The 21292-nt window shown below is 35.6% G+C and overlaps 1 long non-coding RNA gene across 34 annotated transcripts in view; it reads right to left on the reverse strand.

The window, feature by feature from the left end:
• The window catches only part of LOC125754547 (uncharacterized), a 132467-nt gene that overhangs the window by 14677 nt on the left and 96498 nt on the right, over nucleotides 1-21292 (reverse strand). For 24 of the 34 annotated variants that reach the window (XR_007409135.1, XR_007409128.1, XR_007409122.1 and 21 more), the window contains one exon: nucleotides 15113-15164. The exons of 4 other annotated variants lie outside the window; for them this stretch is intronic. This is a non-coding gene — a long non-coding RNA (uncharacterized LOC125754547). Of the gene's footprint in view, nucleotides 1-15112; nucleotides 15165-20737; nucleotides 20953-21292 lie in introns of all 34 variants that reach the window. 6 more of the 34 variants (XR_007409120.1, XR_007409119.1, XR_007409111.1 and 3 more) reach the window with 1 other exon arrangement.

The raw sequence follows: 21292 nt of genomic DNA on the forward strand, positions 1-21292 counted from the left end.
GGGTGTGAAGAAACATCTGACATGCTAATGGAGATCAAAAGAAAGGTAGAATAGCCATACTTGTATCAGACAAACCAGATTTTAAGCCAAAGACCGTAATAAGAGGTGAAGAGGGGTACCATATCATAATAAAGGGGACTATCCAACAAGAAGATCTAATAATTGAAATATTTATGCCCCCAACTTGGGAGCATTCAGATATTTAAATCGATTAATAACAAACGTAAAGAAACTTATTTGATAACAATACAATAATAGTAGGAGACTTTAACACCCTACAGACAGCAATGGACAGGTCATTTAAGCAGAAGATCAACAAGGAAACAATGGCTTTGAATGACACACTGTACCAGATGGACTTAAAAATATTCAGAGTATTTCATCCTAAAGCAAGAGAATACACATTCTTCTTGTGTTCATATGGAACATTCTCCAGAATAGATCACATGCCGGGTCACAAATCAGGCCTCAATTAGTACAAAAAGATTGAGACCACACTTTACATATTTTCAAACCATAATGCTATGAAATTTGAAATCAATCAGAAAAATTTTGGAAAAACCACAAATATATAGAGATTAAAAAACACTCTACTAAAGAATGAATGGGTTAACCAGGAAATTAAAGAAAAAATTCAAAAAAATACATGGAAGCAAATGAATATGAAAGGACAACAGTCCAAAATCTTTGAGATGCAGCAAAAGCGGTCATGAAAGAGAAGTATATAGCAATACAGGCTTTCCTCAGGAAGAAAGAAAAGTCTCAAATACACAACCTAACCTCATACCTGAAGGAGCCAAATAAACAAAACAAAAACAACAACAAAAACAGCAAGTAAAGCCTAAAACCAGCAGAAGAAGGGAAATAATTAAGGCTACAGCAGAAATAAATAACATAGAAATTTTAAAAAAGCATAGTATAGCAGATCAAAAAAACTGTGAGCTGATTCTTTGAAAGAATTAACAGAATTGATAAATCCCCAGCCAGATCTATTAGAGAGAGAGAGAGAGAGAGAGAGAGAGAGAGAGAGAGAGAAAGGACTCAAATAAATAAAACCATGAATTAAAAAGAGATCATAACCACACCACAGAAATAAAAGCAACTAATAAGAGAATATTCTGAGTAATTATATGCCAACAAATTGGGCAATCTGGAAGAAATGGATAAATTCCTAGAAATCTGTAAACTAACAAAACGGAAATATTAAGAAAGAAAATTTGAACAGATCCATAACCAGCAAAGAAATTGAATCAGCTATTAAAAACCACCCAACAAACAAAAATCCAGGGCCAGATAGCTTTCCCGGGGAAATCTTACAAACATCTAAGGAATAGTTAAAACCTATTCTCAAACTATTCCCAAAAAATAGAAATGGAAGGAAAACTTACAAATTCATTCTGTGAGGCCAGTATTACCTTGAATCCAAAACCAGACAAGATCCCAATAAAAAGGAGAATTACAGACTAATATCCCTAATGCATATGAGTGCAAAATTTCTCAACAAGATATACTAGCTGATCAAATCTAACAGTACATTAAAAGAATCATTCACAACAATCGAGCAGGATTTATTCCTGGGCTGCAGGGGTGGTTCAATATCCAGAGATCAAGCAATGTGATACACTAAATTAATTAATAAAAGAAAGGATAAGAACCATATAGTCCTCTCAAAAGAGACAGAAAAACTTTGAGAAAATAAAGCATTCTTTCTTGATAAAAACACTCAAGAGAGTAGGGATAAAAGGAACATACTTCGACATCTTAAAGGCCATATACAAAAGATTCAGAGCTAATATCATCCTCAAAATGGGGGAAAAAACTGAGAGCTTTTACCCTAAGGTCAGGAACAGGTCAGAGATGTCCACTCTCACTACTGTTGTCCAACATAGTACTAGAAGTCCTAGCCTCAGCAATCAGGCATCTAAATTATCAGGAAGAAATCTAACTTGCACTCTTCACAGATGATCTAATACTCTATGTTGAAAACCTGAGACTCAACCAAAAATTTGCTAGAATTGATGCATGAATTTAGCAAAGCTATAGGATATAAAATCAATATACAGAAATCTGTTGCAATTCTATACACCAATAATGAAGCAACAGAAAGAGAAATCAAGAAATCAATCCAAAAAAAATAAAAAATAAAAAATAAAAAGAAATCAATCCTACTTACAATTGCATCAAAAACCATGAGTTACCTAGGAATAAATTTAATGAAAGATGTGAAAGATTGTATATGCTAAAAACTATAGAATACTTTTGAAAGTAACTGAATAAGACAAAGAAATGGAAAAATATTCCATGCTCACGGATTGGAAGAGCAGATATTGTTAAAATGTCTACACCAACCAAAGCAATCAACACATTCAATGCAAAAAAATCAAAACAACACCAGGATTTTTCACAGAATTGGAACAAACAATCCTAAAATTGTATGGAACCATAAAAGACCCTGAATAACCAAAGTATGTTAAAACAGAAAATCAAAGCTGAAGACATCACATTCCCAGACTTCAAGCTGTATTACAAAGCTGTATCATCAAGACAGTACGTCCCGTACTAGCACAAAAACAGACACATAGATCAATGGAACAGAATAGAGAACTCAGAAATGGACCCATAACCGAACAGCCAAATAATATTTGATAAGCAGGAAAGAATATCCAATAGAAAACCATCTCTTCAACAAATGGTGCTGGGAAAACTGGACAGTGACATGTAGAAGAGTGAAACTGAACCACTTTCTTACACCATACACAAAAACAAATTCAAAATGGGTGAAAGACCTAAATGTAAGGTAGGAGACCATCAAAATCATAGAGGATAAAACATGTAGCAGCCTCTTTGACCTCTTTGACCTTGGCCACAATAACTTCTTACTTCTGGGCAGCAAAGGAAACAATCAACAGAATTAAAAGGTGACTGATGGAATAGAAGAAGATATTTGTAAATAACATAGCTAATAAAGGCTAGTATCCAGAATCCATACAGAACTTATCAAACTCAACACCCCAAAAACACATAATCCATTTATGAAATGGACAGAAGACATGAACAGACATTTCTCCAAGGAAAACATACAGACATCTAAGGAACACATGAAAAATGCTTAACATCACTCATTATTAAGGAAATACAAATCAAAACCAAAATGAGATATTACCTCACACCTGTCAGAATGGCCAAAATTAACATCTCAGGAAACAACATACATTGGCAAGGATACGGAGAAAGAAGATATATTTTGCACTTTCGAGGGGATAAAAACTTGTGCAATGACTCTGGAAAACAGTATGGAGTTTCCTCAAAAACTTAAAAGTAGAAACTACCTTATGACCCAGCAATTGTGCTAATACGTATTTATCCAAATGATATAAAAGTACTGCTTTATAGGGGCACATGTACCCCAATGTTTATAGCAGTACTATCAATAATGGCCAAATTATGGAAAGAGCTCAAATGTCCATCAATTGATGAATGAGTAAAAAGAAGTAATACACACACACACACATATGCACACACAATGGAATATTACTCAGCCATCAAAAAGAATGAAATCTTGCCATTTGCAATCATGTGAATGGAGCTAAAGTGTGTTATACTAAGTGTAATAAGTCAAGCAGAGGAAGACAAATACCATATGATTTCACTCATGTGGAATTTAAGAAACAAATCAGATGAACATAGGGCAAGAGAAGGAAAAATAAGATAAGATAAAAACAGAGGGGGGGAAACTACAACAAACTGAGGGTTGCTGAAGGGGAGTGGTAGGGGGATGGGCTAAGTGGGGGATGGGCATTAAGGAGGTCACTTGTTGGGATGAGCCCCGGGTCTTATATGTAGGTGACGAATCACTAAATTCTATTCCTGAAATCAATACTACACTGTATGTTAACTGACTTGAATTTGAATTTAAATAAAAAATACAAGCACATTTTAAAGATTTGATTTTTTATTTATTATAGGATATTTTTAAACTATAAAATTTGTTATGTTGCAACTTATATTGGTTCGATAAATAAGAGACTTTATTTACTAGGCCTGCCTATTATCTTTTTGCTTATGACCTTGAGAAGGTAATGTAACCTCTTTTTCTTTATTTAGACCTTGGCAAATGGGATAATTTTAAATAATTTTTACCTAGGTGTGTAAGTAGCATTCAAAAAGAAGGAAGGAAGGAAGGAAGGAAGGAAGGAAGGAAGGAAGGAAGGAAGGAAGGAAGGAAGAGGAAAGAAGAAAATAAAAAGGAAGAAAGAAAAGAAGAGGAAGTTAAACTAGATCTTACGCTAGTTCAAAGAAGTACATTCAGAGTAGAGGATAATAATGACTGGTTCCATAAGTGATATGGAACCAGGTGGAGAAACAAATGTAAAGTGATAGCAATGGAAGCAGATCCGTGACAGCTGGGAGGCCCCAATTTGGAACTCTAACCACATCTACAGCAGCAGATAACTTGAACTTCTCTTCTTACATACATACATGTAGAAATTTCTAAGTAGAGGGATACTAGTAAGGATTAAAAGCAAAACCTCCCACAACTTTATACTGAATACAATGTGGGTGGGCATAACAGAATAAGAATGATTTTTTAAAACACAACAGGGAAAGGACAAGGAAGAGAATATAATTGAACAGGAAGTAGAGAAGGTGCCTAGTCAAATAACTTTGGAGCTCTTTTGAGAAGAAATCTATTGTGAGTTCTTATGCTGTCAGAGTGTTCTTTCCACTTTTTTTTTTTTTAATTTAGTGTAGAAACAGTGACAGTATTTGAAATCACTGGAAATAAGATCTATTAGAAAGTATTAGTAAGGGATCCCTGGGTGGCGCAGCGGTTTAGCGCCTGTCTTTGGCCCAGGGCGCGATCCTGGAGACCCAGGATCGAATCCCACATTGGGCTCCCGGTGCATGGAGCCTGCTTCTCCCTCTGCCTGTGTCTCTGCCTCTCTCTCTCTCTCTCTCTCTCTGTGACTATCATAAATAAATAAAAATTAAAAAAAAAAAGTATTAGTAAGATCTACTGAAAGCATGTGTTTGTCTCAGAAATGATATCAATAAAAAGAAAAAGGAGAACATGACTTAAAAGTATTGCATAGTGTTTTGTCTCTGAAGGTTGATGCTGAATAATGATTCTCATTGGAAATGAATTGTAGGGAGGGCAAGAGATGACACAATTACTTCAAAGAATCCTGTGATTATTTTTATAATTTTAAGTGAAAGTCTTTCAATGAAAGATATACTGGGATAAGGAAATATGGTGATATGAACTGTGACAAGAAGAAAATGGAAATAACCACTAAAAAGGTGCTTTTCACTTAGAGAAATTTTTGATGATGTAGGAAACAGACAAAGAGATATCATGGAGGTTGCTTCATACTGAGATAAATGTGCAGTGGATAGAGTGTGCTAAGCAAGGAGAACAAAACTCAAGGGTACTTTAGGTTTCACACTTAAAGGAAGAGTAATGGTGTATAACCTTGTATTTTCGTGGGAAGGAAGCTCTCATAGCCATGCAAATTGTCAAAGACAACCCATAAAATACAGATAGGCAGTGCTAAGAAGTCAAGTACCCAGAATTAAATGAAATAAAAATTGCCGAGAGTAAATTTTACCTAAACGAATGAGAAGAATAAATTTAGGAGTGTAAGAGAAGAGACTGTGAATGATTATAATAGTAAAGCCTGCAAGATAGACAATACTGATACCTCTCATTTATTGATATGTACAGCTTAGTCAGGAGAAGGTTTCTCTGGCGTCTCACTGAGATGTGTACCTTGGCTCTGCCAGTTACTCTCTGAGTATGACTCTCATCAAATTGCTTAACTTGTCTGGCCTCATTTCCTTACCTATAAAATTAGGGTGCAAATATTACTTTTATAAGATCATAAGAATTAAAATCGTAGTACCTAGCACATGGCAAATAGTCAAAATATGTTAGCCAAATACTACAGTAAACTCTTTATACATATAAAAATATTTTGAAATATCACCTAATACATTTTCTTTTCTCATTAAATGTTTTGATTTGTTTTGCTTTGAGGAATGAGGAGTTGGTTAGAGAGGTAGGGAGTATTTTAGTTATTTGGTTATTTTTAGCCATTAAAGCTAAGCCAAGATGAAAAGATAGAAGAAACTACCTAGAATAAAAAACCATTGTCAGTGGTAAGTAATTTACCTTTGCTCATTGAGAGGTCTGGCCTTTGCCCTTGGATCACAGAAGGTCATCTCAAAGCCCTTGGGATATTTTATCTGATAAAAGTGTTTTTGTGCACCTGAAAATCTTGAGTTATGCCAAGTAGTATGAAAATGTGATATATGGTGGGGACTCTGGGTCATCTATTATCAGCACAAGCTCCAGAAAGCCTAGAAAGTGAGGTCAACTATATGAGAAGTCCACCATGTCTGTATGACCAAGCCCGATGACTTTGGATCTATAACTCTACTGCAAGAGGACAACTGGAAGCTTCATGTTTAGCACTTTCCTGGACTCTATCTCCTGTGTCTCTTTCCTTGGTTGAATTTTTAAAGATTTTATGTATTTATTCATGAGAGATACAGAGAAAGAGGCAGAGACATAGGCAGAGGGAGAAGCAGGCTTCCCATGGGGAGCCCAATGCGACCCTTGATCCCAGGACTCTGGGATCACACCCTAAGCTGAAGGCAGATGCTCAACCACTGAGCCACCCAGGGGGCCCTCCTTGGTTATTTTAATCTGTATCCTTATACTATAATGAACTATCACTGTGGGTATAGCAGTTTTCAGTGAGTTCTGTGAGTCTTTCTAATGGGTTATCAAATCTGAGGGTGATTTTAAGGACCCCAAACTTGCAATTGGTGTCAGAACTGAGAGTTGTCTTTGGAAACCCTGAATTCACAACTGATGTCAGACTTGAGACTGGTTTAAGAACTGTTCCCTAAAGTTACACTTTCTTATTTAAGTGATTTTTGGGGGGTGGTTATAAAGTTAGGGTTTTAAAAAATTCAATTCTTTAGGTTTTTTTTTTTTTTTCCATTACACCAGGCAAATAGGAAAGGTGAAGAGGAGAGAAGAAAATGCCTAGGACAAAGAAGACTTTATCCATTTTCAAGTTTTAAATTAGACACTAGACTTTTTAGATCTGGAGAGAAAAAGCCAAGTTTGGGGGAATATGAAAAATAGTTCTTTGGCACTCCCATAGTTAAGCTTTTCATTTTCTCACACCAAATCTGCCCCTGCCTATATCATTCTTCTTTAGTAAATGTCACTGGGATCGCTCCATCTCCTGAGAGCAAAATCTTGGAGTTATCTTTGATTCCTCTTTTCCTTCCATTCTTCACAACACATCCAACAGTAAGTGTTGTTGGTAGATTTCCAAAAACATATCCTGTATTTGTTTACTTCTCTACAGTTTCATTACCTCCACATTGAATGAAAACCTCCTATTTCCATCTTCCAGAACTATAAAAAGCTTCCCAACTGTTTGTTTTCACTCTCTTCCCCAATTATTCTCTAGGCCAGTGGTTCATAAAGTAAGTAAGGTATGTGGACTTCAGGAAGACCCTGAGATTTTCAGACACAGTGTGTCTCTAAGGTCAAAACTGTTTTTGTAATAATACCAATATATTACTTGCCTTTTTTTTTACTGTGAGCATTTGTGCAGGTGATGCAAAAGCAACGGTGGATAAACAGTTGGTTCCTTAGCACAAATGAAGGCAATTACATAAACCTATGCTTCTAGTCATTATGTTGGTCACCACCACAACATAGCTAAAAAGAAGTCAGTTTAATTTAAAAATGTTTTTGATAAACTGGAAAACTATTAAGTTTATTAAACTTCAACTTGTAAATGCATGAATTTAAATATCTTATGTGACCAAACGGGAAGTACACACAAAACACTTTTGCTCCATACAAAGGGATGATAGTTGTATAAGGTAAAACTTGTTCAGTTGTTTGTGCTGTGCAATGAATTAGCAGCTTCTGATTCAAAGAACATTTTACTTGAAAGAATGACATATAAACTGAAGTTATTTAGACATAGGTCTTCTCTAAAATGAGTGAAGCAAGATTGTCACTTCAAGAACAACTGACAATGTTTATTGCCAATTGTAAAATTTTATCTTTCAAGACAAAAATGAAAAGTTTGGAAAACTGGATCCACTACCATGAGTTTGACAAGTTTCCAATACTTAGACACTTCTCTGGTGAAGTTAGGGGTGATACTAACAAATACGATTTTAAAATTGTTTAATGAAATGCATTAACAAGAGGAGATGACTAACTCATGCATCTATATCTTTCTATGAAATAATGTTTATTCTATCAAATTATACATGGGAAAATGTTCATTTATATTTTTGTTTTTAAATATTTTATTTATTTATTTGAGAGAGAGAGAAAAAAAAAAAACAGAGGGAGGGGCAGACACAGAGGGAGAAGCAGACTCCCTTCTGAGCAAGGAGCCCCTGATGTAGACCTTGATTCCAGAACTCTGGGATCATGACCTGAGCCAAAGGCAGATGCCTAACTGAATAAGCCACCCCGGCACCCCAAATATTCATTTTAAATGTGAGATAGACCAAGAAATTTTACAGTAACAAAGTGAAAAGTTCACTAATGGTTTCAAACTATCCATTGTAACTAACTTTGAAGGAACTATCACTTGTCAAGTTTTTGTATGGTATCAGAGAAGAATATCCACAGAAATCTGATAGGGCTACTAAAATACTCTTCCCTTTACCAGTTTTATACCTATGGGAGGCAAGATTTTTTTTTCATACAGTTAAATTACAATAGATTTAATGCAGAGGCAGACATAAGAATATAGCTGCCTTGTATTAAAGCAGACTTTAAAGTGATTTGCAACAACATAAGCAATGCCAATATTTTCATTCTTTTTATGTTTTGGAAAATTTAGTTACTTTCAATAAAAAAAATCTGTTATTTTTATTTACATGTAATGAGTTTATTATTTTAAGTTAATAAATGACATCACATTTCTCAGTTTTAACTTCTAATATTATATTAGATAATATTATAGCTATTAATAGATATGTAGTATATAAACAAAAGCTCTTTGAGGTACTCAAAAGTTTTAACAATTTAACCAAATATTGAGATGAAAATCTTTAAGAATCACTCCTCTAGACACTAGCTAGACTGATATTTTAAGAAGTCAACCCCCCCACTGGCTTCCCATTGCATCCAAATAGATCTAAATGCTTTTCTCTGATTTACAGTCTCATATGTTCTGACTACTGCAAAATTTCAATAAACTTTCTCCCTTACTGATTATAATTCAGCCACCCTGGTCTTCTTTTTTGCCTGGAATGTTCTTCATCATGTCTACATTATGTTCCTCCTTAAGATTAAAATTTTAATGTCACCATTATAAGAAATCTTCCCTGTCTCCTCAATATAATGTAATTGTTCTACATGTATTTACCACTTAGTTACTCTATATGTATTTACCTTGGTTTAAATATGTGCATAGCCCTTAATAATCTGTGATATTTTTATTTGTTTTATTTTAAAATTGTCTGTTGTCTGTCTCCACCTTCTAGAAAGTAAGCTATATCCGAGCAGGGGTTTGCCCATCTCATTTATCACTTGGTCCTTAGGTTCTAGAATAGTTCTAGGTGATGGCACATGCTCAATGTATTTTTGATTAATGAGTGAATGAGAATTTGTGGAGTTAGCTACTTCAATTAAAGAACATTTCAGAAAAACATTTCATTTTTCAGGGAAATTTTTAGAGAAGCTCATGGGATAAAGAAAACTTGGTGTTGTGTTGAAGTGTGTTTAAGAGAGAGCATAAAGATGAGAACATGAAAATAAGGGCAAGACAGACAACATCAAGAAGAGAGAGAATCAGAAAGAGAACTTGTAGACACTATTCTCTCATTCCCATCTTGGAATTTAAACCTGAGATACTGGGTGGCTGGAAGGATCTCAACTGGTTTGAGGGAATCTAAAAATAATAGCTTGTAAGCAATTTTTTTCTTCTTTTACCTCCTTCTCTCCCTTCTTTACTTCATTCCTTCTTTCTTTCATTTTTTGCAAGCTTCTCAGAAAATTCTCACATTTGGTACTGTGTTCAGATGGCAAGGGATTAGCAGGGCAGCAATTATTGAGGAAGATGATTGGTCCCAAGGACAACTTCACAGAATGCTGTACTCCATTAGATGGTACAGAGAAATCAGCTGAGAATTTCTCATATGGTACTCAGAAGTAGCAAGAAAATAGAATGGAAATATCTAAAGTTGGGACAAGGGAGCTGTAAATGTGAGATTTTAGGACCAGGGACAATGAGAAGGCTTGTGATTATCACTGGACTGTATCAGGATTACAACAAAAACCAGCCCTGACAAATAGTAACTGAGCATATACTAGCAGGTGTTGTTCAGTAAGCAGGCGGATCCTTTCATACTAAAATCCCTAAAGGTGAAAGCTACATTAACACATTGCTCAACTCTGTGTTCCTCATCTTCATATAGTTTTTGGCTCCAGTAATCTTTTTTCTTTCAGATTGCACATTTGATAAGAATTTAAATTTTTATTTTAGTATTTTAGTATCTCTAGTTTTCTGTTTGGAATGATTGGTCCAGCACATAGTCACCATAATAATGGGAATGGAAGAGAACAACTTTTTCATGATGTTTGATTGTGAAGGAAGGCCATGTCATAGCCGCTGAAGGGGTGAATGTCAGGCATCAAGGAATGAAGAAACACATATATAGTAGCCAGAGAAGAATTGAATACACTCAAGAGTAAAAATGCTTCATCTAATGGCATTGTTTATGAACAAAGACTATTAGAGCTTTTGGGGGAAAAAATTTCCTGCTGATCTTTGTGATGTATGAGAAGAAGATGAAATGATCAGCACAGTGATACAAGGTGTGATAATGGTGACATTTACAGTAGGAGAGGGAGGCCAACCAAATTGCAGCTTCTGACATGATTCAACATCGATTTAGAGAAATTTTACAAAAGTTCTGCTATATAGGTTGACAAGAATGTCAGAGGTCAAGATTTACTAAGCACAGTGGTATATCACAAGGGGCCTGAAAATCACAGACTATTTGTTGAACTCTGGGGAAATAAATAGAAATATGAAGGAAATTTAAAATAATTGTTCTGATTTTTATAAAAAGAACATGCTATTGGTCAGGGAAGTCAAGATTATTTTTCCTATTATTATGCAAAAATAGGCATTTTCAAAAGCAAACTGCTGGAAGAAAGAAAAATGTATTATGCCTAAAATTCTATTCACAGGTTTAGGGAGGAGAATGAGGAAAGAGCTTAAAATAATGAGAAGGATGACATGACTGCCAACATAATCCCTTACAGTATTGAGCGCCAAAATCTCCTCCTCACAAAGACATAGCGTTGTGTATATGGTATTAGTGTAAGATGAGAACAGGTCAGCAGTAAATTTCAGACATATCTGAGTAGTTCAGACATACATGTATGTGTCAGAGAATTCGGACAGAGAGCTATAGAGAAGAATGCTTAAATAGGAGAAACATTAAAATTCAAGAACATTGAGGGAGTAAGCATAGTGTTTTGAGTCACAAAAACTTTACACACATTTTGGCAAAGAAGAATTTATTTTTAAAAGTGGGAAACAAATGCTAAAAGATGAATATGCAAAGGTTGGGTTGGGAAGTTTTCACCAGAAACCTAGATAAGATATCATATATTTACTGTTCCTAATTTTATTTTGCAACAGTTGAAAAGCAGTTTCCAGAGAAACTATTGATAATTTAGCTAACAAAGCCCATTTAATTAGACTATAGATTTAAAAAAAAAAAAAAAAGATAAAAAAAAAAAACAGTGAATGTGAGGTAACTCATATTTCCTATAAAAAGAACTAACTATAGATTACTGACAAAGATTCTCTCCTTGTCCAAACTTTACTTAGACTTCTCTGAACATTTTTTGACTAGGCCTCATCCTTGGGCCTTCTCTTTTGTCTGCTCCAGTTTTAGCAAGAATCTGGTTAGGTTAGTGAGAATCATCCTGACTATTGGTATCTTATCACCCTTGATATCTGATCAAATTTTTCATCCCCCACCCTTGATATCTGGGTACTTCAGCAAGGATTCTGTGAAACTGGTTTAGCAAGAACATTTCCACCCTTGATGTCTCTTATAATTTTCCATTCACTGATTCCTCTCATTCAGATCACTAGCTATAAATCTCCACTTGTCCTTGTAGTCAGAGTTGAGCCCATTTTTCTCCTCAATAGCAACAGGACCAACATTCATCACGTTAGTCCTAAACAAGATCTTCCTTGTCATCTTAACAAGTGTCAGAATAATTTTTTTCTTTATCATTACATGCAACTCTGTTATAATACTTTTTACTTAAAATGAAGAAGACAGGGCAGCCCAGGTGGCTCAGTGGCTTAGCACCTGCTTTTGGCCCAGGGCATGATCCTGGAGTCCCGGGATCGAGTCCCGCATTGGGCTCCCTGCACGGAGCCTGCTTCTCCCTCTGCCTGTGTCTCTGCCTCTGTGTGTGTGTGTGTGTGTGTGTGTGTCTATGAATAAATAAATAAAATCTTTTAAAAAATGAAGAATACAAATTAAAAGGTAAATTAATAAGTTGACAGGGAATTTTCAAGTTTCAATGCTCATATGAAGCCACTATAGGGAAGGAAGTATTCTGCTGAAGAGAGATTTTCTATAATATACAGGGACAACCTATGAAAAGGACATTTCAGATTGGAGGATAAAGGCCAAAAGCCTGAGAGAGATAACCTAGAAATAATATTAGAGAAATGTCAGCATTCTATTGAAATAAATGAAGTGAGGATGAAACCAATGGATGAAGATACAAAAAAAGGAAGCACCATGACATTTCAGGCCTGTAGTGGAATGCTTTCTCTAGAAAACTTCTAAGCTAAATTTACAAGTGAAGATCTAAATTAATGGTATTTCAATCAAGCAATCGATCAATAAAAATAAACTAGCAGGATTTTACCCATGAGGAATAAAGTAACATATTTTAAAGGCATAGACACAACCTCCATAGTTTACTGTCTGAATTTGAGTTTATCATTTATCACGTGATATGACAGTGCCTTCCAGACGAATTGAGACCTCTTTCACTTAAAAGAAATTTAATAAAGTGTTTGAGAATTTTTCTCAAATAATTATGTCTTAACTTGACCTTCGAAACAGAGTTATGTATTTTAAGTATCATACTTGTTTTCAGTATTCTCAACTCCAATTCCTCTCATGCACATGTTGCGTTGATGAATAATTTTATGATATGCATTGTGATCCATCATATATTTTGAGCACCTACATAATATATTTTCATGAACTTTAAACTTTTAAAATATTATGATGACTGTGGGAACTTGTGATTTCTGTTTTTCCATGTAACTCCCAGGAGGCACATATTCGGAGTAATGGATGATTTATGCAAGAACAAAAATAAATTTACTTTAAAAAGAAAATAACAACAGGGGAAAACCTCAGAATAAGCTTGAAATTTTTTAGCACTACTTTCTAAGTCCTTTCTCATTTATTTTCCCTTCTTTCTATCTCACTTTTTGCCTCAGAAATAACTTCCCTACACTGCTCTCATATCAAATACTACAGTTCTTTGTAAGCCACCTCCTCCTGGTTTTTGTGCTCTTGCAGCTGCTGTCCTCTTCCTAGAACAGTTTACCTACCACTGTCTTCAACTATGTACAAATCGCACACATACAAGGAGTTGGGCCCAACAAAGATTAAATATGTGACTTTCTTTTCTTTAATGAGAATAGTTATCAACCAAATCACAGAATAAACAGTTACAGGAAATCACCTTACAGTAATGGAAGGTCATTTTTTTGGGAGAATTGTGCCCTTTGTCATTATAGAAGACAGAATCCTTGACTACAGGGGAAGCAGTGCCAATTATTTTAGAAGAATGATCAGTTTGATTTAAGGTAGGGTTGTTAAAGAGCAGATACCCTAACTAACCGTGACTTAACACTATTGAGGCATTCTTCTCTTTCATATAGTGGTTTCATATAGGAATAGTGAACGGAAATATAAATTGTGCTCAAGGCAAAGAGATGTATTTATATTGAGCTAAATAATTTCTTAAAGAAATTATTTTCTTTAAGAATCCTACACAATGTTCTCAGTAAGTAAATGTGGTATCAGTAGAGTGGAGGATTCACTCACCACCCCTTATTATGGGTAGAATTACATCCCTGTAAATTCATATGTTGAAGTCCTAATCCCCAGGACTTGAAAATGTGTCTATATTTGGAGATAGGGCTTTTTTTTTTTTTTTAAGATTTTATTTATTTATTCATGAGAGACACACAGAGAGAGAGGCAGAGACACAGGCAGAGGGAGAAGCAGGCTCCACTCAGGGGGGCCCAATGTGGGACTGGATCCCAGAACTTTAGGATCACGCCCTGGGCCAAAGGCAGGTGCTAAACTTCTGAGTCACCCAGAGATCCCTGGAGATAGGGCTTTAATGGAGGGTGATTAAGGTTAAATGAAGCCATGTGGGTAGGGCCTAATCCAATTCCACTGGTCTCTTTATACCTAAGATCAGACGCAGTCATGTACAGAGGAAAGACTAAGTAAAGACAGAATAGAGAAGAAAGTCATCCATAAACCAAAGAGAGAAGCTTCCAGAACTGTGAGACAATAAATTTCTATGGTGTAAACCCACTCAGTCTAGTACCTTGATAGCGCTACCAAAATAATACACTCCTGAACCACAAACCTAACGCTTTGGTAAGGTTTCATTGGAGTAGGCAGCAATTGCCTGTCCTAGGAAGATGCCATAGCATTCTCCTCATTCCTGAAATACTTCATTTAAGAAATAGGTCTTTAGCACTCAGTGCCCCTGGTAACATACAACTTGAATCTCTTCAACTATATCCTCATGAAGCAACAGAGATTGGAAAGATCCTTAACTCGAAAGCTCTAATTAGATGTGAATCCTCCCATAAGAGTTACACTGAGGAGTGGAAAACTTTCTTATATGATTCCCTAACACAAAGGGGAACTCTGTTTTAGCACGTGTAGACTTTGTAGGAGCCAGGAACTTTGCCAGGTTCTTTTCTTGCAAACTATTACTCAGAATTTAGTTTCCTTTTTCTTATAGTCAACTCACATGTGTAGAAATGATCTGGATCAGATTGACTTCCTTCCAGATACTTGAAACCCTAGAGGACATACAAAACACAAAATGGAGGGAATTATTGCTATTACTGGACTTCTTAGAATAACTAGCATATGTAAGCCTAACTAACACATTCCCAGAATGGATTGGCGCTGCACTATTTAACCCACTCAAACTGTTTAGAAAGATAGTAGTTACATACTGTAGTCCTAGTTGGCTGAATAACACAAGCTCTTTGAGGCCAGGAACTGTGTCTTTCACCCCAAGACTTGTACCCAAGGTCTGGCATAATACAGCCTGACACATAGTATACTCTGAATACATATTTTTAAAGGTAATAATTTAAATATAGGACAAAATATTATAGTCTTTGTTTTAGGTAGGAAGCACTGCTTACACTTAAATTTTTGCATAAAATCAAGTATAAACTCGGGGTTATGATGGTTAATACTTACAGAAATACAGAAGAAGATAGAAGAAGTTATAGCTTTGAACTGACAAAAAATCAATTTGCGATTTTTGGAAAAGAACTGTATCTATATGAGATTGAAGGAAAAAAATAGGGAAAGGCTTTGGAAGGCATAGTGGAATTTACTTTGGCACTTGCTCTTGGTGGGTGCTGCAGACCTTTACTGAGACCCTTTAAGATCTTTCCACTGTTAAGCCTTAGGCTTGCTTCTCAGAGCCCACTGCACTTCTGTTCTTCATTTTTGTCTTATGTTAGAATATAGAATCCAGAGTCTCAAGCTGTGCCTATGTCCTATTAAAATGGTCTCCAGAGATGAAGTGCAATCCTCCCTTCTCCCTATTGTTATATAAATAGTGCAAAGATGGCCTCTGTGTATTAGCACCTATGTTGTTTATTTCTGGAAAATACAGTGAGTTTCCAGTGCCAAATTTTTACATATACAGTTATTTAAAAATAGCCGAAACAAGCAGATTTGTAGCCATTTAGAGCCTGTCTGCTTTGCATACCCTGCAAAACCTCACCTCCTTCATCTGCTAACAATAGATAAGATATTCCCAGACAACAAAGGCCCCAAGACCTCCTGGGACAATCTGACCTAAAGTCTCCCCATCATGCCGCTGAATGACATTACCTAGACTTATAAACCTCTTCTCTGATCTCCCTCTCCCATGGGAGCTTCCTTGCTCTCCTATTCTAGATGATGGTCCCTCACCTTAAGTGTCTGGTCAGTGACACCATGAGAGACTTCACCTCTCATGCAAAACTGTCCAAGCACCACCCAATAAACTTTGCTGTATGATGACTGTCCCTTGTGTTCATAGGATTTTCCTTATATGCCCTCAAACCCCTCAAAATCCCTATACCTATTCCATTTCACCTCTTTCTCTCTCTCTCTCTCTCTGGTAAACTTAGTTAAGTCCTTAAAAGTAAAATAGATGCAATTTTTCAGCTTTCTAATAAGACGTGTGTTGCAATTAGATAGGTGTAGTTCATATGATATTGGGAAAGTGTGAGCTTTGGCATCAAACGAGATGGTGTTGATGGTGTTGAACAATCTTTTATTACCTGGATTACCCATGTTCCCGCAGCCCTAGTCTTCTTCTCTCTATATACATGGCCAGTTTGGGATTTCTCAGATGTAGTCCAGGCCAATGGTTACAGGTAAACTGTTCCACATGGATTCATCTGACTGAGACTTGCATATTCTGCAAGGTGGCCCAAGTAACCAACCAATTGAGTGAGGTTCTGAGATAGTAATCAGGGCTAAGACCAGGGTGGAATTTTCCATTGATCAAATCAAATAAAAATTCTTCACCGATAGAACATTTTTTGATGGGCATTAGTGTGAGCAAAAGGTAAGGATGACAGGAGAGTGGGAATCGACTAAATATCATGGATGGCTTGCTGCTGTCATGTACAACTTGCTTCACTTTTAAAAAAAGACTTTTTCATTTTAAAAACATTTTTTAAAAAGGTAAACATGCAAAAGTTACAATGCCTCTAGTGTGTTTGTAACTCTTCCAATCTTGATCCGTGACCTACAATTTCTGATCTATTTCTATGGTGTATTCAGAGATTAGACATCTATGAATACTATCGTTCTAAAGTGTATCTCTCCACAGTTCTCCACTGCAACCTCATCTTTTGTGAAACATATTCTGATTTTCTTCATGACTATCTTTTATAAGCAAGTGGTCTGTAGATCTCAGAGCTTCTTTTAGGTGGACATTTAGATTGAGAAGCATAACCCACATACAACCAACATATGTGTTTCTCCCTAAGAAGATAACATTGATTAAAAATGGCATTTGGGGTGGGGAGCTATGATGTGATATGGAAAATCACATATATGTGTGTGTGTATCATACACACACATATATGTTTTATTAAAAAACAGAAAGTTGTTCTTAATAATGGTGTACTTTGTTATGAGACTTCTCTAAGTCAGGGAAAGCTTCACGGGGGTTATGTGAGTAGAATTTCAACAGATCTTTCTAGGAGAGAGAAGGAACAATTAAGAGAAAGGAATCAGGTATAGATGAATAAAACCAAAATGATGTTTAGGAAAAGGATAGGTAGCTCAGGTCTCTGGAGCAAATAGTATGTGTATGAGAGTAGTTGAAGATAGGTCTGGAATGTGGTTTTAGTTTGAGAAGTTTACTGAGCTCAATCATACAGTTGTAAAATACAAAGAAATATAAATGGCACATACTGTTTACAAAAACTAAGTGAAATTTGAAAGAATTGTACGCATTTCAGTTGGATATATGAATTCAGAAGTTATATTTTTCACACAATTTATTTTAACGACCTTTTCTGGTGCCCAGTATAGTGCACAGCTTAATGAATATTTATTGCATGACTGAAATGTTTCCTCCAGTACTTCCAAACTTAGGGTTCGTACGTGTTAATTTTCCATTCCTTTTGCACCCTATATTTTACTAAATATTCCCTGTGTGGAATATATGTAAATCTAGCCATATATGGAGATATAACCTGCTTCTTCTTGTGACTCTAAAAGGCAGAACCTTAACCAATGGTGGGTTTGAAAGAAGACAGATTTGCATAGAACTTTCTGATGAATAAAGCTGATTATAATACAATTATGAGCAGTGCTATAATAATAAGCTTTTCACAATTAGTTTTCACAGAAAGGCTAAGATCTTTTCTCTTAGAATTTTAAGGAAGTTGATTAGGTGGTTTCCTAGGCTTTTCCTAATCCAAAAAGAAATCCAAATATGACTTCTTTTTCAGTCTTTTGACTATTCTAAATACAGAATGCTTAGAAACAGGACCTAATTCTGTTAGTTCCTGTTTTGCAGTCTCCCCATTATACTCTGTTAAATTCAAAATCTGTTTTTTGAGCCTGAGGAGGAAATTGTTTCTTGAGATGAGTGTTAATTGCCAGAGACAAGAAGTAATCATCAAATTCTCAACATATGCATTATTCTTCATTGTAATTTTGGAGATTAAAGAGCAAAAAATCATATCCTAAACAAATTTATTTCCCATGCTGTGCACTTTCTTTTTCAAGAACCATCTTACTATATTTGGACTGAAAAACATCTATTTCTTTGGGTAAATTTATTGATATTTAGAAAAATATCATAAAAAGTCTTTCATTTGACTACCTGCTGCCAAGTTTGCAAAGGTACTGTTTGGTGGTCTGGAAAGCAGGAAGGCACCTTAAGGATTAAGAGGGTTATGAGAGTCCTTGCTGCTGCTTGAGTCTGGACTTGCAAGTAACTCTACTAATTTGCTGTTCATTTAATCAGGCTCGCCAAGAAGCCCCGACTCTAGCATAGGTGTGATGGGTTACTTTTCTCCTCACATTCACCCAGAGACAGACAAGAAAAGCAAAATCAGAAGGACTGACATAGAACTCTCTACTTGCCTGGGAGGCCTGGAGGCTCTGAACAGCTTAAGCAAAAAATACTGAAGTACTTATGCAAGCAGTAGCCATCCTTTTAACAATTGCAACTTTTGTCAGAGGAATTCAAGATAAGGACATGATTCTGCACTCCTTTTTATTGTGCTCATTTCCTGAATGCCAGTTATTTAAGTTGTTTTATGTTTGATTAGTTTGGAATTACATGCCTTTTATATGTTGGTCAATTTATCTTTAGGAAACTGATGTTTCCCCAAGGTCACAGTAAATATATGCTCTTTTGTTTGCAAGTATGTGTTGCTAAGAGGGGAATGTTAACATCAGTCAGAGATCACCCCATCAGGGTTTATTCCTGAAGGTCTGAATCTCCATGCTAGCTGCACTAATGGCAATAGCAATATGTTATTTTCTTATATAACAACAATAAAATGCTACTTAGTACAACATTATACAAGCCTACTTAGTTTCTAGTCTTTTCTGTAATATCCCCATAGCACTGTATACTTCCAAGCCTAAGTTCTGGTCTATTGCAAATATTAATGGAAAATAATTACACACAACTCTGCCAGATAGACCATTACTTTCAATCCCCTTTGAATCATTTAAACAAAATAGAATGGATTTTTCTTGATTGTCTAATTATTGAGTATAATTACTTAAAAGTTTGTAACTGGACTTCTTGTGTTCACTTAAGAATAGATCATAAATCAAAAATTCTAAGATTAAAATAAAGACCAGAAAAACAAACCAGACCCTGTCATCAGCATACTATTTGCAAAATTCCTTGCAAAAATTTACTAGACCTAAAGACAGGAACTTTGCTTTATTAGCTGCCTCATCTATAGTACCTGAAAGACTGTATGACACTTAATAGGAATTCAATAAATATCTTTTGAATGAATAAATGAAATTGAATTTAATCGAAAGCTTAAACCTGCATTTAATACTGTTCAGACTTTTTAATGTGAAACACAGAAGTGGTGCTAGCGAGGTATTTGTTTACTGCTTTTTTGATTTAAGAGCAAAATGATAGCCTAAGTCGTGTATCCAGAAGGACATTTTCTGAAATATTTTTGTTATTTGTGTTGTATGTTCAAAGGGCTTAGAAGAGCCAAGCTAACGTGGTCTGCTCAGGATGCTTATTATATTATACCAACAGCAAGGAGGTACTGTATACCTACTGTACATTCTTTCTGAGAGAGAAAACAAAGAGGCATAAACTTTTCTCTACCCTCAATGAGGCAGCAGGTGGAAGGAAGTGACCCACACACAAGGGACCATCAGACATTACGAAACAATACAATGTGAAAAGCTGAGCTATCTAGTGAATTAAAATCCCTACTTAAAAATTACAACACAAAATGTTTCTCTTGTTATCAAGGAAAGTAACAAGGACTTTTACAAACCAGAGGTGGTGGCAGTCCGGGTGGCTCAGTGGCTTAGTGACTGCCTTCAGCCCAGGGGTGATGCTGAAGACACAGGATTGAGTCCCGCATCAGGCTCCCTGCTGATGGAGCCTGCTTCTCCCTCTGCCTGTGTCTCTGCCTCTCTCCCTCTCTCTCTGTGTCTCTCATGAATAAATAAATAAAATCTTAAAAAAAAATTAAAAAAAATAAACCAGAGGAGGCAAATTAGCTGCCTACAGACTTGTTTTGTTTTGCCTGCATAATGTTATAAAGTAATAAATCAATATTTAAATATTGAGAATTTTAGATTATAATATTTTTATTGCTTCTTTTGGAAGATAATTTCAGAATACCTGGCAGTGTTGGATCAGCCCTTTTTATGGAGATTGCTGTTACTTTTAGAGGTACTGATACTTTCACGTCACATGAGACTCCTTTATTCATTTTTGTTATTTTCCTTGAAAGCATCTGAGCTTGCTATCCTGAAGCTCACCCACAAAAATGTCTCTGGACTCAAATGCTTCTTTCGATCTTCTCAAGACAAGGAACAAGGATCTCATAGGGTCTCCTAGGATTTCAGGACAACGAGAATGAGATTTTTAGGAAAGTAAATTCTTTAAAAATAGAGTAGGCATTGCACAACTGTGTTTTCTAGATATCTACTAGAAGGAACCAGAACTAGAAACATTTTTAATCTAAAGTGCACTCTGTGACTTTTGTTGTTACTTTAGTTTTAGAAGTTTATCATTTCATTAATTTGTAAAAAATTAACTGTCAAAGGGATCAATATTATTTCTTTTATTAGAGTTTAAAGAATAATTCTTTTTCTGGTCACATCAGCTTTCTCTCCAAAGTCATGTGGACTTCACCAGCATTCTGAATTTCATTATCCATTTATTGCATCCATT

The sequence above is a fragment of the Canis lupus genome, chromosome 38 (genome assembly GCF_003254725.2).
Source record: "Canis lupus dingo isolate Sandy chromosome 38, ASM325472v2, whole genome shotgun sequence".
NCBI classification, from domain to species: Eukaryota; Metazoa; Chordata; class Mammalia; order Carnivora; family Canidae; genus Canis; species Canis lupus.